Source organism: Lissotriton helveticus, chromosome 7 (genome assembly GCF_964261635.1).
Source record: "Lissotriton helveticus chromosome 7, aLisHel1.1, whole genome shotgun sequence".
In the NCBI taxonomy this organism is placed as follows: Eukaryota; Metazoa; Chordata; class Amphibia; order Caudata; family Salamandridae; genus Lissotriton; species Lissotriton helveticus.
Window position 1 is genome coordinate 1,437,961,066 of NC_136068.1, and position 14,100 is coordinate 1,437,975,165.

The following is a 14,100-nucleotide window of genomic DNA, read 5'->3' on the forward strand; positions in this document are numbered from 1 at the left end:
CCTCTTTATGGCTCTCTTGGCCAAGACAGCCAGCACATCCTGAAGGAGCAAGTAGAGGTGATCCTCCTTCAGTCAGTCGTAAGTTGGGTAGCATGGGTTGTCACATAGGGGAGGGAATAGGCCCTTGGGACGATTTGCAAAACCCAACGGATTGATGTTAATGGCCGTCAGTGGTGCAGATGATGACGTTCCCTGCCCTCTACTGGATGTGCATAAAGGTCTGAGGGCAAACTAAAGGGGTTTGAAGGCTGCGGCTGCTGGGGGTGGTGGTGGACTGACCCGACCCCTGACTACTGTCCCACATGGTCTATGGGACCCTTGTCCTCGGCCAAAAAAGACTGGGAAGCCTGTTGGCCGTAGTGGCTGGGAGGCTATGGACGTGGTAGGAGACCACTTCTGTGGCCACAAAATAAGCAGAAGGTTAACTGGGGGTGACATGTGGCTACAGACAAACCCAAGGACCTGGCTGTAACTCTACCCCCTTAATGAGCTCCAATGCTGAGTCTGCTTTCTTTCCAAAAAGAAAAGAGCCATCAAAGGGCATGTCCATAAGGGAGGTTTATTTACAACAAGGGGTGGTGAGGGACAGAGTCTCTGAATTAAGCAGAATACTCTCACCCAGTCAAGAGATCAGGGCTAGATCCAACACCGTTTTTTAGCTCATTGCACCATCCCAGTTTCAGAACCTGGCTGTATGCAAATTAGTCTGTTCCTGTCCCAGTGCATGATGGGAACAGGGCAAACCAAACTACAAAAGCCAATTCTTACACTGGGAAGGAAACAAGCTTCCGGGGACCGGTTTCTGGCATTACAGCCGTCTTCGGCCCGGCTTGCTTGAATCCTGATGGTGTAATGAGCAAGGGACTCATGTCTGAGTATACCCTTCCACGCTTAGGGTGGACAAAATTATTTACAACAAGGGGTGGTGAGGGACAGAGTCTCTGAATTAAGCAGAATACTCTCACCCAGTCAAGAGATCAGGGCTAGATCCAACACCGTTTTTTAGCTCATTGCACCATCCCAGTTTCAGAACCTGGCTGTATGCAAATTAGTCTGTTCCTGTCCCAGTGCATGACGGGAACAGGGCAAACCAAACTACAAAAGCAAATTCTTACACTGGGAAGGAATCAAGCTTCCGGGGACCGGTTTCTGGCATTACAGCCGTCTTCGGCCCGGCTTGCTTGAATCCTGATGGTGCAATAAGCAAGGGACTCATGTCTGAGTATACCTTTCCACGCTTAGGGTGGACAAAATTATTTACAACAAGGGGTGGTGAGGGACAGAGTCTCTGAATTAAGCAGAATACTCTCACCCAGTCAAGAGATCAGGGCTAGATCCAACACCGTTTTTTAGCTCATTGCACCATCCCAGTTTCAGAACCTGGCTGTATGCAAATTAGTCTGTTCCTGTCCCAGTGCATGATGGGAACAGGGCAAACCAAACTACAAAAGCCAATTCTTACACTGGGAAGGAAACAAGCTTCCGGGGACCGGTTTCTGGCATTACAGCCGTCTTCGGTCCGGCTTGCTTGAATCCTGATGGTGCAATGAGCAAGGGACTCATGTCTGAGTATACCCTTCCACGCTTAGGGTGGACACAATTATTTACAACAAGGGGTGGTGAGGGACAGAGTCTCTGAATTAAGCAGAATACTCTCACCCAGTCAAGAGATCAGGGCTAGATCCAACACCGTTTTTTAGCTCATTGCACCATCCCAGTTTCAGAACCTGGCTGTATGCAAATTAGTCTGTTCCTGTCCCAGTGCATGATGGGAACAGGGCAAACCAAACTACAAAAGCCAATTCTTACACTGGGAAGGAAACAAGCTTCCGGGGACCGGTTTCTGGCATAACAGCCGTCTTCGGCCCGGCTTGCTTGAATCCTGATGGTGCAATGAGCAAGGGACTCATGTCTGAGTATACCCTTCCACGTTTAGGGTGGACAAAATTTTTTACAACAAGGGGTGGTGAGGGACAGAGTCTCTGAATTAAGCAGAATACTCTCACCCAGTCAAGGGAGGTTTAGCCATCCCCTCACAAAAACAGTTGTTTTTAGCTAGGTGTGGTGCCACAGGGCAACTGACAATACAAGTTGGCTGTGTCCAGTCCATACCGTATGGGGAACTTTTCTTTGTCTCTCCTGTCAGCAAAAGCTTGGAAGAGTATGGCTCGGGCCTCCTACAAGACCTAAGGTAGCACTTGCGCAACCGAATCCCAGATCGTATGGGAATAGCAGCCCAAAAGACAGGCAATGTTCACCATCCACAGTGCAAGATTGGCAGAAGAGAACATTCTCTTGCCAAAAGGGAGTGTGCCAGGGTTGATACTAGAGGTCGATGCTTAGACCACTATGTACTCCAGGGTAAGGTGCTGGGTATGGAGCAGGGAGATGGCTGTAGGCAACTGTCCTATGCACAGGAGCCCCTGTACAGGGTTTGGACCAGGTCCTGTGGAGGAAGTCGGTGAAGGCTTTTAAACAGGAGAAAAGGTTCAAAGGGGGTGACTACCAGCTAAAGCACCTCTGTCAAGACGTTTGTTTTGACTGCCACTGTGGGTAGCTGAAGGTCCAAGATCTCTGACTCCCTACGCACCACCATAGCCACAGTAGGTTGCAAGCTGAAGCCAGTGTTAGGAGAGGTCTCTAACTCACAGGCCTCCACCAGTTCCTCATACCAGTTGTCCTCATTCTCATCTAAGGGATGCTGGTATCCATAATGGTCCTCAGACCCCTCCCATTTGTCTTTCTTTCCACGCCTGTTAAAAGTAAAAGGCAATGGCTACGATCTGGACAGCATGGTCCCATTTGGCGCAGGAACCGGCATCGGAAGGGGCCCATCCGACTCGGTGTCGGAGTCAGAAAAGATGATGGGGATGGTGTTGCTGTGGGGCGTTAGCACTGGAGTAGGCACCGAGGAAGATCTTGGTCTCCCTGCCAGCTACGTTCTGGATCTAAGAAGGGACCCATGGGGCCTGACTGGTACAGAGGGCGAACCCGCAAGCAAGGACCAGTGGGGCCTCCTCCCGAAGCGTTGGGGCCCGAAGGTGCTCCAGATGGGCAGGGCCACCCAAATATGAAGTATTCTTTAAGTTAGGCAGGGGTCACTCCGTCTATGGGAAACTCACAGACGCGCAGAGCGACACTGACTTAGGCTCCGACAAAGCAGGAGGCCTGGAGTGCCGATGCTCCCATTCCTCTTTGGAAAATTTCTACAGGCACGGCGAAGTCAAAAAACTCTTCGACTTCTTTCAGTTCTTAGGCTTGTGGGACTCACCTAATAACTTTGACTGCGACAATGATCGCTGGGTGCGGCACTGCGAATGATCCCAGAACCTTTTGTGCGATCATTGCTGGGTCATCTGACACCAGCCAGCGAAGAACTTGAGGGATCGCTCCCATAGCTTCTTCTCATGCATGGCGCAGCAGTCCTCACTGGTCTTACAGTTGTGGTCCTACTCTAAGCACTATAAGCACACCAAGTGGGGGGTCTGTCACAGACATGTATATGTGACAGGCCCCACATAATTTGAAACTAGCTGTATTTTAGGTAACATACTCACACCAAAAGAGATCTCCCAGAAAAGCCGACAAATAATCTGAAAAAGACAGTAAAAAAATGTAGTTCTGACGGATCAGCACTGTCTGGCGCAGAAAAGTAAGAACTGTCAGAGCACCAGGGTGGCACCTATATAGCTACCACGCATGTCACTTCTAATGTGCACAAAGCTGACGCGGAACCGAAAGACGCCGCCTGCCATCACGCGGGGTACTGCTCATAAACTTCTGGATCCAGTCTGTTGCCTGTGGATAATTCTAAGATAAGGAATCTGGGACTAGAAGTCTCTATTAGATCAGGGTTTATAGTAGCAGCCATGCATTTGATTTCAACATGCTTAACTGATAGGCTGCCATCTTGAACATGGAACTTCCTTCAAGAACATGTTAATCTCAAGGATGAAACATTTATAAATTCCTTGTAATGTGTAATGTATGAAAATGTGATGTGTGTGAGTGAATGTGAAAAGTGTACTGCGTGGATGCATTCGACAAATGCAACTAAACATGTACTCATTAGCAAACGTACTTACTATTACAGAACACCACGACAATCAAACTCATAATGCATAGAGGGGTATTAACAAGTTTTGTGCCTAAATTGTACCACAATTGACTTTGATGGTCCATCTAATCTTGTTGGAAAGTGTAAAGGAATGAATGCATTTTAGTAAGGATGGTGTTTTACTATTATGTGATTAGTGCACCAGTATGAGTCATACATTAGCAACTCTCTCTTACAGGCTGCCTACAAAGTTTCATCAAGTTAGGAGGCAAGGAGGATGCACTGAAAGTTGCGTAGCTTAACAGAAACACCCTGTGGAAAACAACTGTTGAGTGACACTCAAGTCTGAATTTCACGTGTCAAAAGAAAATTTCACAGGGCTATACATCACTGGTATTGGGTTCCAGCCTTAGTGACGTATCAAAAAGACTCAAGGGCTCTTGTGGACCAGTGGATGCGCTCTGTTGCCCATAGGACCTGGAAAATCAAACGAGCAACTTCATGCTTGATGTTCCAACAAATGCTGTTTGCCAAGTGGTTTGTTCAGTGAGGTTGCCTTTTATAGGCAGAATTCAGACGCACTTGGGAAATGTAGTGCTAGCAAGGTAAAGTTGAAATAGTATGTGGTTGTTGCACTATTAATAGCAGTGTGCAATAAAAGCTACATTATGACGGTACACATGCTATATCGTCAAAGCTACTGTGGTGCCCGGATAATTTGTGCTATTTGGACTGATGGTGACTGTTGTCCACCGCCATCTCAGTATATATTCATGAATCCTTTATTTCAGCCTTGTGTGTGCCTATTTGTAGGGTTTACCTATTGCTTTGGCATGATTCTGTGCCTTCTTTGCCTCTTTTCGGGCCTGGAGGCCTAAACTAGAGAGAAGCCATCTTTGTTCTTGCCTCAGCTGCCTGAGATGCTTGCAGGGTAAAGGTAATGTTTAGAGTTCAGCCTGTTATGTGCTAGAGAGGAGCCAGTGAAGACTGGTTCTTATCGAAGGAATGTGTTTGACTCTTAGGCCTAGACGCAACACGCAAGTGGCCACTGCGGTTGCGCAGAGATCCTTGGAGCTGGCACAGGAATTTGGTGGGAGGCAGCTTTCTGCTGGAAATTTCCATGAGTAGAGAGCATTCTATATTACTGAAGTGCAGAGAAGTCAGTTTGTCAGTTGGTCTTCGGAGCTGGACCAGTCAGTTGGTCTTTGGAGTTGGAGCAGTCAGTTGGAGTTTGCCAGTTGGTGAGATGAACTTTGGAGTGGACAAAGGCAGTTGGTCTTTGATTGATTGATTGTGGGTTTCTAAAGCGCTAGAATCGACTCCCGAAGGAGTATCTCTGCGCTGTAGACCGCTGGGGAACCCGTCCTGGCTTTCCCTGTGAGATGGTCCCTACTGGGTATCTCCAAGGTGAAACCAGGCATCCCAGGCGTATGTGAGGGGCCGTTGTGGAGATGAGGCAAGCTAATGCCCAGAGCTGCAGAGTGTGATCCCTAGTTAGAGTAGGCACCGAGGCGAGAATTATCGAGTCTGTTGACCCTGGTCCAAGACCCTGCCGCGTCGGGAATTGAACCCTTGTCCCGGGCCGTCCTCTGCTCCCGGGTCTGCCGCCTCTAACCAGTGAGCCACACCACTCCACACTCCTCTTGGAGTTGGAACTGTCAGTTGGAGCTGCCAGTTTGTCAGAATGTGTTGAAGCAGTTGCCAGTCAGATGGAAGAGTTGGAGCTGCCAGTTGGAGCTTTTGGAGCAGTTGAACCAGTGGAGTGAAGTTAGCACGTTGGTGATGGTGCAGGAGAGAGAGTCCTGATTCCACCAGAGAGAGGAACAGACAGTTGGACCCTTCTTAACAGGGTGAGGTATTCTTAGTTAGTTTTCAACATATAATTAATCATTCACCCCCCTTTTTGCTTTCTGAAGTGCAGAGAAGTCGGGTTGTCAGTTGGTCTTCGGAGCTGGAGCAGTCAGTTGGTCGTTGGAGTTGGAGCAGTCAGTTGGAGTTTGCCAGTTGGTGAGATGAACTTTGGAGTGGACAAAGGCAGTTGGTCTTTAGAGTTGGAACTGTCAGTTGGAGCTGGCAGTTTGTCAGAATGTGTTGAAGTAGTTGCCAGTCAGATGGAAGAGTTGGAGCTGTAAGTTAGAGCTTTTGGAGCAGTTGAACCAGTGGAGTGAAGTTAGCACGTTGGTGATGGTGCAGGAGAGAGAGTCCTGATTCCACCAGAGAGAGGAACAGACAGTTGGATCCTTCTTAACAGGGTGAGGTATTCTTAGTTAGTTTGTAACATATAATTAATCATTCACCCCCTTTTTGCTTTCTAGGTGAAGTCTGTCCAGCTATTATAGTGCACACACATACATTAACTCTTTTCTTTACCTTCCAAGCTATGTTTGGGTTGCTAGGTGTTCATATGATTTCATAATGCAATGTTTTCTTTGTCTTGTCATTCTATCATTGTGTCATAAAGAGCATTAGTTGTTTAGCTTCTTGTCATTTTATCATTGTGTAATAAAGAGACCCCTTTTGCATCTGAGTATTATTTCCATGATGGAGCTAACCTTTCTTTTTAGCCAGATACTGTCGTATGGAAGGATGGGCTATTCCCTTCCTACAGGTAACTGATGACGGAGAGTAATGTAAGTTTCACCCTAGGAGATAATTCTTGGATGTGATGATTTGGATAATAACAACAATTCATATGAGATAGATACTTCCAGTAGATATTAGGTACATAGGAGATTCCCCAAGAGAGAGAGAGAGGTATCAATAGGACAGTGGAAAGATGTATTTTAGAGCTGCTCCCCGAGAAGGGAGGGGGTAGAGTAGTCCAGGCAGGATAGTCGTGGGGCTACACGTGGGAACACTATAAATAGTGCTGCTCCCTGACACGAGAGGGGGTAGAATAGCCCGAGCCAGATTGCTGTGGGGTTATAAAGTGAGATAAATAGTGCTGCTCCCCGACACGAGAGGGGGTAGAATAGCCCGAGCCAGATTGCTGTGGGGTTATAAAGTGAGATAAATAGTGCTGCTTTCCGACACGAGAGAGAGTAGAGTAGCCCGAGCCAGATTGCTGTGGGGCTATAAGGTAAGATAATAGGATGTAAGATGGAATTCCGTAGTTTCTCTAGGATTTAGTAGTATATTAGCTGTATAAGCTTGTATATATTGTGGGTTCCCCATTCCTAGGTAAGTACCCCAGGTACTGTTGTAAATAGGGACTGGGAAGGGATGATGTTACATGATGACTGGGTTTGTGGTGTTTGGGTGAGCTGATAACTTGGTCAGAAAATCCGGTCATTACATTTGGCGTCACGAACAGTTCGGATAAGGTGCAGGGAAGCGTCCTAATTGTCATTACATTTGGTGTCACAAACAGTTTCGAATGAAGTGCAGGGGGAGTGTCATACTTTTCATTACATTTGACATCAAGAACAGTTCGAATGCAGTGTAGGGAAGTGTCATGGTTTTCATTACACCTGACATTAAGAACAGTCTCGGGTGGAGTGTAAGGAAATGTGGTGGTACTGCACTACATCTTGGCCCCTTACTTACAGGATTGAACAGGTGGAGTGTAGGAGATTGCTTACATCTTGGTGTTTGAACTTATAGGATTGAAGGGTAGAAGTGTGTAGGAGAACCAATTACATCTTGGCATCATGACTAGGAAAAGTGCAGGGAGAAATGGTGTACATCTTGGCATTGTGACAGTTGTGAGGTTGAAGAGGTGGACTGTATTCTGAAGAAAAATGTCTGTGAAGGTCCTGCATGGGAAAGAATTATTTGTATTATAAAATGTATTCTGTATAAAGAGGCTTGTACATAGCTTGCTGCGTGGCTTATGCATTATTAAATGTGAATTGTATTCTGTATAATATGGCTTGTGAATAACTTGTTGAATTATTCAGTGTGCAATGTATTCTTTATAATATGGCTTGTGAATAGTGTGTTGAATTACATGTTAATAGCGCCTTGTACATAAGGCTTGTGAATAGCTTGTTGAGTTACTTGTGAATAGCGCCTTGTAAATAAGGCTTGTGAATAGCTTGTTGAGTTACTTGTGAATAGCGTCTTGTAAATAAGCTTATGAATAGCTTGTTGAGTTACTTGTAAATAGCGTCTTGTAAATAAGGCTTGTGAATGGCTTGTTCCATTGGGCAGAGAAGGGCTGGATCCCTTCCAACTGTTCAAGTAAATGTGTTTAAAAAATGTGCACAAGTGTTATGTGTAAACGTGAGAGGTAAGTTCTTGGATTACCTATGTGTCTGCAGCCATCGGGGAAAAAGTGTGTTTGAGCTGCCAAATGGATAATATCTTGAATTGGGATGGCAGTGTTTGTTTCAATATGCTGTTTAATATGCATAATTACATGAGCTGACACAAGAAGTCAGTGAACATTTAGATTAAGGGTGGTTTGATTGGCTTTTCAATTAGTTGCCATATTTAGCCTAGCCATTAGTATTTTTGTTGCTGTTTGTTGTTGAATTCTGGGTGTGCCCTCCTTTTTCCATATATTCTGTCCATGTGTTATGTCCGTATCTTTTAGTATGAGTTCCTGTTATTGTTTTACTGTTTACGTCCTGTTTAAGTTCTCCCTTATCTTTCATTTTGATGTTAGTGCTCATAGTCAAGGGTGGACATTAGTGACAGGATAAATTGTTCTATTTTGACTGGTGGTGATTATGACCCACTACCATCTTAGTGTAGTGCTACATATCCCTTATATTAGTCTAATTTGCAATTCGTTGCAGGGTTCACCTATGTACTTTGACAGGCAGCTGGTGGAAAGGTGACAACTTGCATGGACATAGCAGTGTTCATTTAAACATGCTGCTTAATATGCATCCACAGTTGTGTGTGGATATACCTTTGAAAACAGGATTAAATGTGTCTGGTTCAGAGGTCACAGTGTTATAAATCAACCAGTCAGGCTGCGAGGTACACACGGGTGGTTTCAAATAAACATTCAGTGGAGGAATTTCAATTGGAATGTGCAGAGAAATATGTAAACCCAACAGTGCATGATAATTCATTTTTCAAAAAAGGTAAATGCACCACCATGTGTGCAGCAGTTAATTGGGTGTGACTGGTTGTGTGGATTAACAGAAAATGTATTCTGTGTTTTACCCTAAAGCAAATTGCCCCTTTTTGTGTTAATCTGAATGCTAGATAAATGCCCATGTTTCTGTATATTTTGTGCATTGAAAAATGTTACACAGAACGGTATAGGAGGCAATGTGGTCTGCCTACGGGAGATCGCATGACTTAAGAATGTAGTCTTGATAAACAGAAGCTAATTTGGTAACTTCAATCACAAAATATGTTTCTTCCCCTTTTTAAAATTGATGTTGTTTCAAATGTTGTTACAAAAAATTGCCATGTCATTTTATATTTAATTTTTAATGTTGCTAAATGTTTTGCCCTTTAGCTGTTAATAATGTTAGACTGTTTGCTTTGCTTTCAGTTAGTATTTTATAAGGCTGTAGACAAATGTTAGTTTAAATTCGTCTGCATTAGTAAGACAAAAGTGTACAGCATTTTTTAGAAAGTAGAGCTTTTTTAGACAGTAGAGCATACGGCTTCTGTGAACAGCTAGGCTGTGACCTTGAAGAGATAAGCATGCATTCCACAAAGCCTTCTCTCCTCTCCGCGGCTTTTTATGAGGGAGGGGTTGCATACGAGAGCAGAGACATCTCAGTTTGCTATTGTTGGCCATAATCCATTCTTTTCCGCGGAAAGATGTTGACATGATGGGAGAGGTTAAGTCGCTCCTGTTCACAGTGGCCCAAAAGAGCTTCCTTGACTTAAGATAAGGGATGCTTGCAATATGAACAGGCTCTCTCTTAGTAGTGTAAACAGAAACTTGGCAGACGCTTCGCTCCTGCAGTGAGATCAGCATTGGCAGCGACTCAATTTTAGATCACGGAGAGCTGCTGGCTGTGTAGGAAAAATTAGATTTTGCCCAAACCAATTTAGTGAATATAATGCAGGTAGTTTTCTTACACTATTCCCCAAACTTAGAGTAGGATTTTATAAACCACAAGGTTCTTGGAAGGAAATTAAAAAAAAAATTACTTTTGAATTGAAGTTTTTTGCAAGATGAGTGATGCGTGTCTCTCGTTTCAGGTTGCCAGATCATAACGGGGTGTGTGTGGGGCCCTCCCCTTCCTTCCTTTTGTTATTTTCGTTTCTTATTTTTGTTTGTTATTTTTGGTGTGAGTGCGCCCAACGCCCAACCCCCACCCAAGCCTGGAGCCAAACCAGACCGGAGCGGATGGCGAGAAGCGGTGTCTTGTGGCGGATGGCTGATGGGTGCTGATGTTTCTGGATGACCAGATCGGATGGGATTCTTCCTTGGCAAAGGAATACAGATGAAGATGGATTATACCTTTTGGAACTTTTTCTTACACAAAGAACTTGAGAGCGGTGTGTTTATCACACGTGAGAACTGCGGTTGTTTTATTTTTTCTCTTTTTCACAGAAAAGAACTGTCTTTCAATAGAGACATTTTGGAGTAAAATCTTTTTAGGCTACAGACTGAACTTTACAATACAGTTGGCTGCCTTGGCAGTTACATTTGCATTTCCTGATTAGAAATTCAATGCTATAAATATCAAGATTTCCTGACTCTTTTTGAGTGATCTTCATAATGATCATTTTCTCCATTCATGTAGTGAAGCCCTGAAAGAAACCATCATTTAATGGTGATCATATTTGCTATGTTTTGCATTTCATCACACAAGTAGTCTGCAATGTGAATTCCCTTATTGTTATGATTTTATGGCCTGCAATCTTGTGCCCAATTTTTTCCCATGAGTTTGCCTTTCAGTGAATGTTCCATAGACATTTGGACTTTCCTCAGATGCTGATTATTTTGTTTTGATGCCACTCTTGCAGTCAACAGATACAGGGCCCCAATGATAGTTTTCTTTTTCCTGCCCTGTTGTTTGATTATGATTCCAATGTTACAAATTTAAAGATGCAGTGCCGTTTTGATGGTTGAGCCATTGGTTCAGCAATTTATATGTTTATGTTCGAGAGTCATGGGGTGCAATATAATTAGTGAAATGCTTTTGAGATCTGATGCCCTTTGATACACATCAATCACCATCATGATGTCCTGATTTTAGTATGTTATGCTATCTTAGCATTAGTGTAGATTGGCCTTGCAATTATTCAGTTCTTATCTGTCCTATTCCTTTGCTGTTTTTCAGTAGGACAGTCTTGCCTGAGAATAGAAGCTATGGGATGTTGAGGTGTAGTGTCCCGGGTGGTGGTGCATACATATGCTCCATAGTGGATACTGAGGGATTACGTACATACTGTTCTTTGGGTTAGATGAGTTATGACTTCCGCCTATTGCCTTTGGCGTAGTCTACTATCACTGTTTCCAACTCTGAATCTCTTAGTTCACTTATTCCAGTTGTAGAGTTTCCTGATCTGATGTTAGGGTTCTTGATAGACTGACTTATCTTTTTAGATGAACATGTTAAATACACCTTGACATCTTTATCTGATTTCCTTGCTTGATATGCATAGTACTAGATTTGCTGTTTAGTAGAAATTGGGTTGTTCTTCTTTCTTGTTATTGAGCTTAAGGGACCCTTGATAGTGGTCAGTGGGATAAGTTCCTCAGGTGGTTACCTGATGTTGTTACTTATTTTAGGTGGTGTATCCCTTGGTTCTTTGTTTTTAGTTGCATTTTGTTCTTGTTTTCCTGATACTTTCGATGTTGGTAGACAATAGTCACGGGTGGAATGTGGTGCCCGGATAATTTGTGCTATTTGGACTGATGGTGACTGTTGTCCACCGCCATCTCAGTATATATTCATGAATCCTTTATTTCAGCCTTATATGTGCCTATTTGTAGGGTTTACCTATTGGCTTTGGCATGATTCTGTGCCTTCTTTGCCTCTTTTCGGGCCTGGAGGCCTAAACTAGAGAGAAGCCATCTTTGTTCTTGCCTCAGCTGCCTGAGATGCTTGCAGGGTAAAGGTAATGTTTAGAGTTCAGCCTGTTATGTGCTAGAGAGGAGCCAGTGAAGACTGGTTCTTATCGAAGGAATGTGTTTGTCTCTTAGGCCTATACGCAACATGCAAGTGGCCACTGCGGTTGCGCAGAGAGCTTTGGAGCTGGCACAGGAATTTGGTGGGTGGCAGCTTTCTGCTGGAAATTTCCATGAGTAGAGAGCATTCTATATTACTGAAGTGCAGAGAAGTCAGTTTGTCAGTTGGTCTTCGGAGCTGGACCAGTCAGTTGGTCTTTGGAGTTGGAGCAGTCAGTTGGAGTTTGCCAGTTGGTGAGATGAACTTTGGAGTGGACAAAGGCAGTTGGTCTTTGATTGATTGATTGTGGGTTTCTAAAGCGCTAGAATCGACTCCCGAAGGAGTATCTCTGCGCTGTAGACCGCTGGGGAACCCGTCCTGGCTTTCCCTGTGAGATGGTCCCTACTGGGTATCTCCAAGGTGAAACCAGGCATCCCAGGCGTATGTGAGGGGCCGTTGTGGAGATGAGGCAAGCTAATGCCCAGAGCTGCAGAGTGTGATCCCTAGTTAGAGTAGGCACCGAGGCGAGAATTATCGAGTCTGTTGACCCTGGTCCAAGACCCTGCCGCGTCGGGAATTGAACCCTTGTCCCGGGCCGTCCTCTGCTCCCGGGTCTGCCGCCTCTAACCAGTGAGCCACACCACTCCACACTCCTCTTTGGAGTTGGAACTGTCAGTTGGAGCTGCCAGTTTGTCAGAATGTGTTGAAGCAGTTGCCAGTCAGATGGAAGATTTGGAGCTGCCAGTTGGAGCTTTTGGAGCAGTTGAACCAGTGGAGTGAAGTTAGCACGTTGGTGATGGTGCAGGAGAGAGAGTCCTGATTCCACCAGAGAGAGGAACAGACAGTTGGACCCTTCTTAACAGGGTGAGGTATTCTTAGTTAGTTTTCAACATATAATTAATCATTCACCCCCCTTTTGCTTTCTAGGTGAAGTCTGTCCTGCTATTATAGTGCACACACATACATTAACTCTTTTCTTTACTTTCCAAGCTATGTTTGGGTTGCTAGGTGTTCATATGATTTCATAATGCAATGTTTTCTTTGTCTTGTCATTCTATCATTGTGTCATAAAGAGCATTAGTTGTTTAGCTTCTTGTCATTTTATCATTCTGTAATAAAGAGACCCCTTTTGCATCTGAGTATTGTTTCCATGATGGAGCTAACCTTTCTTTTTAGCCAGATACTGTCATATGGAAGGATGGGCTATTCCCTTCCTACAGGTAACTGATGACGGAGAGTAATGTAAGTTTCACCCTAGGAGATAATTCTTGGATGTGATGATTTGGATAATAACAACAATTCATATGAGATAGATACTTCCAGTAGAAATTAGGTACATAGGAGATTCCCCAAGAGAGAAAGAGAGGTATCAATAGGACAGTGGAAAGATGTATATTAGAGCTGCTCCCCGAGAAGCGATGGGGTAGAGTAGTCCAGGCAGGATAGTCGTGGGGCTACAAGTGGGAACACTATAAATAGTGCTGCTCCCCGACACGAGAGGGGGTAGAATAGCCCGAGCCAGATTGCTGTGGGGTTATAAAGTGAGATAAATAGTGCTGCTCCCGACACGAGAGGGGGTAGAATAGCCCAAGCCAGATTGCTGTGGGGTCATAAAGTGAGATAAATAGTGCTGCTCTCCGACACGAGAGAGAGTAGAGTAGCCCGAGCCAGATTGCTGTGGGGCTATAAGGTAAGATTATAGGATGTATGATGGAATTCCGTAGTTTCTCTAGGAATTAGTAGTATATTAGCTGTATAAGCTTGTATATATTGTGGGTTCCCCATTCCCAGGTAAGTACCCCAGGTACTGTTGTAAATAGGGACTGGGAAGGGATGATGTTACGTGATGACTGGGTTTGTGGTGTTTGGGTGAGCTGATAAATTGGTCAGAAAATCCGGTCATTACAGCTACTTACACCAATTTGTGCACTTCTTGACAACTTAGAGTGGACATGTCAAGACAAATTAACCAATCTGCATGAGCAGAAAACAATTTTTTTCCAGAAG

At 44.5% G+C, this 14,100-nt stretch overlaps 1 protein-coding gene across 7 annotated transcripts in view; it reads right to left on the reverse strand.

The window, feature by feature from the left end:
• LOC144770339 (uncharacterized) overlaps positions 1-14,100 on the reverse strand; it is a 288,592-nt gene that overhangs the window by 170,413 nt on the left and 104,079 nt on the right. The gene's annotated exons all lie outside the window — the stretch shown is intronic.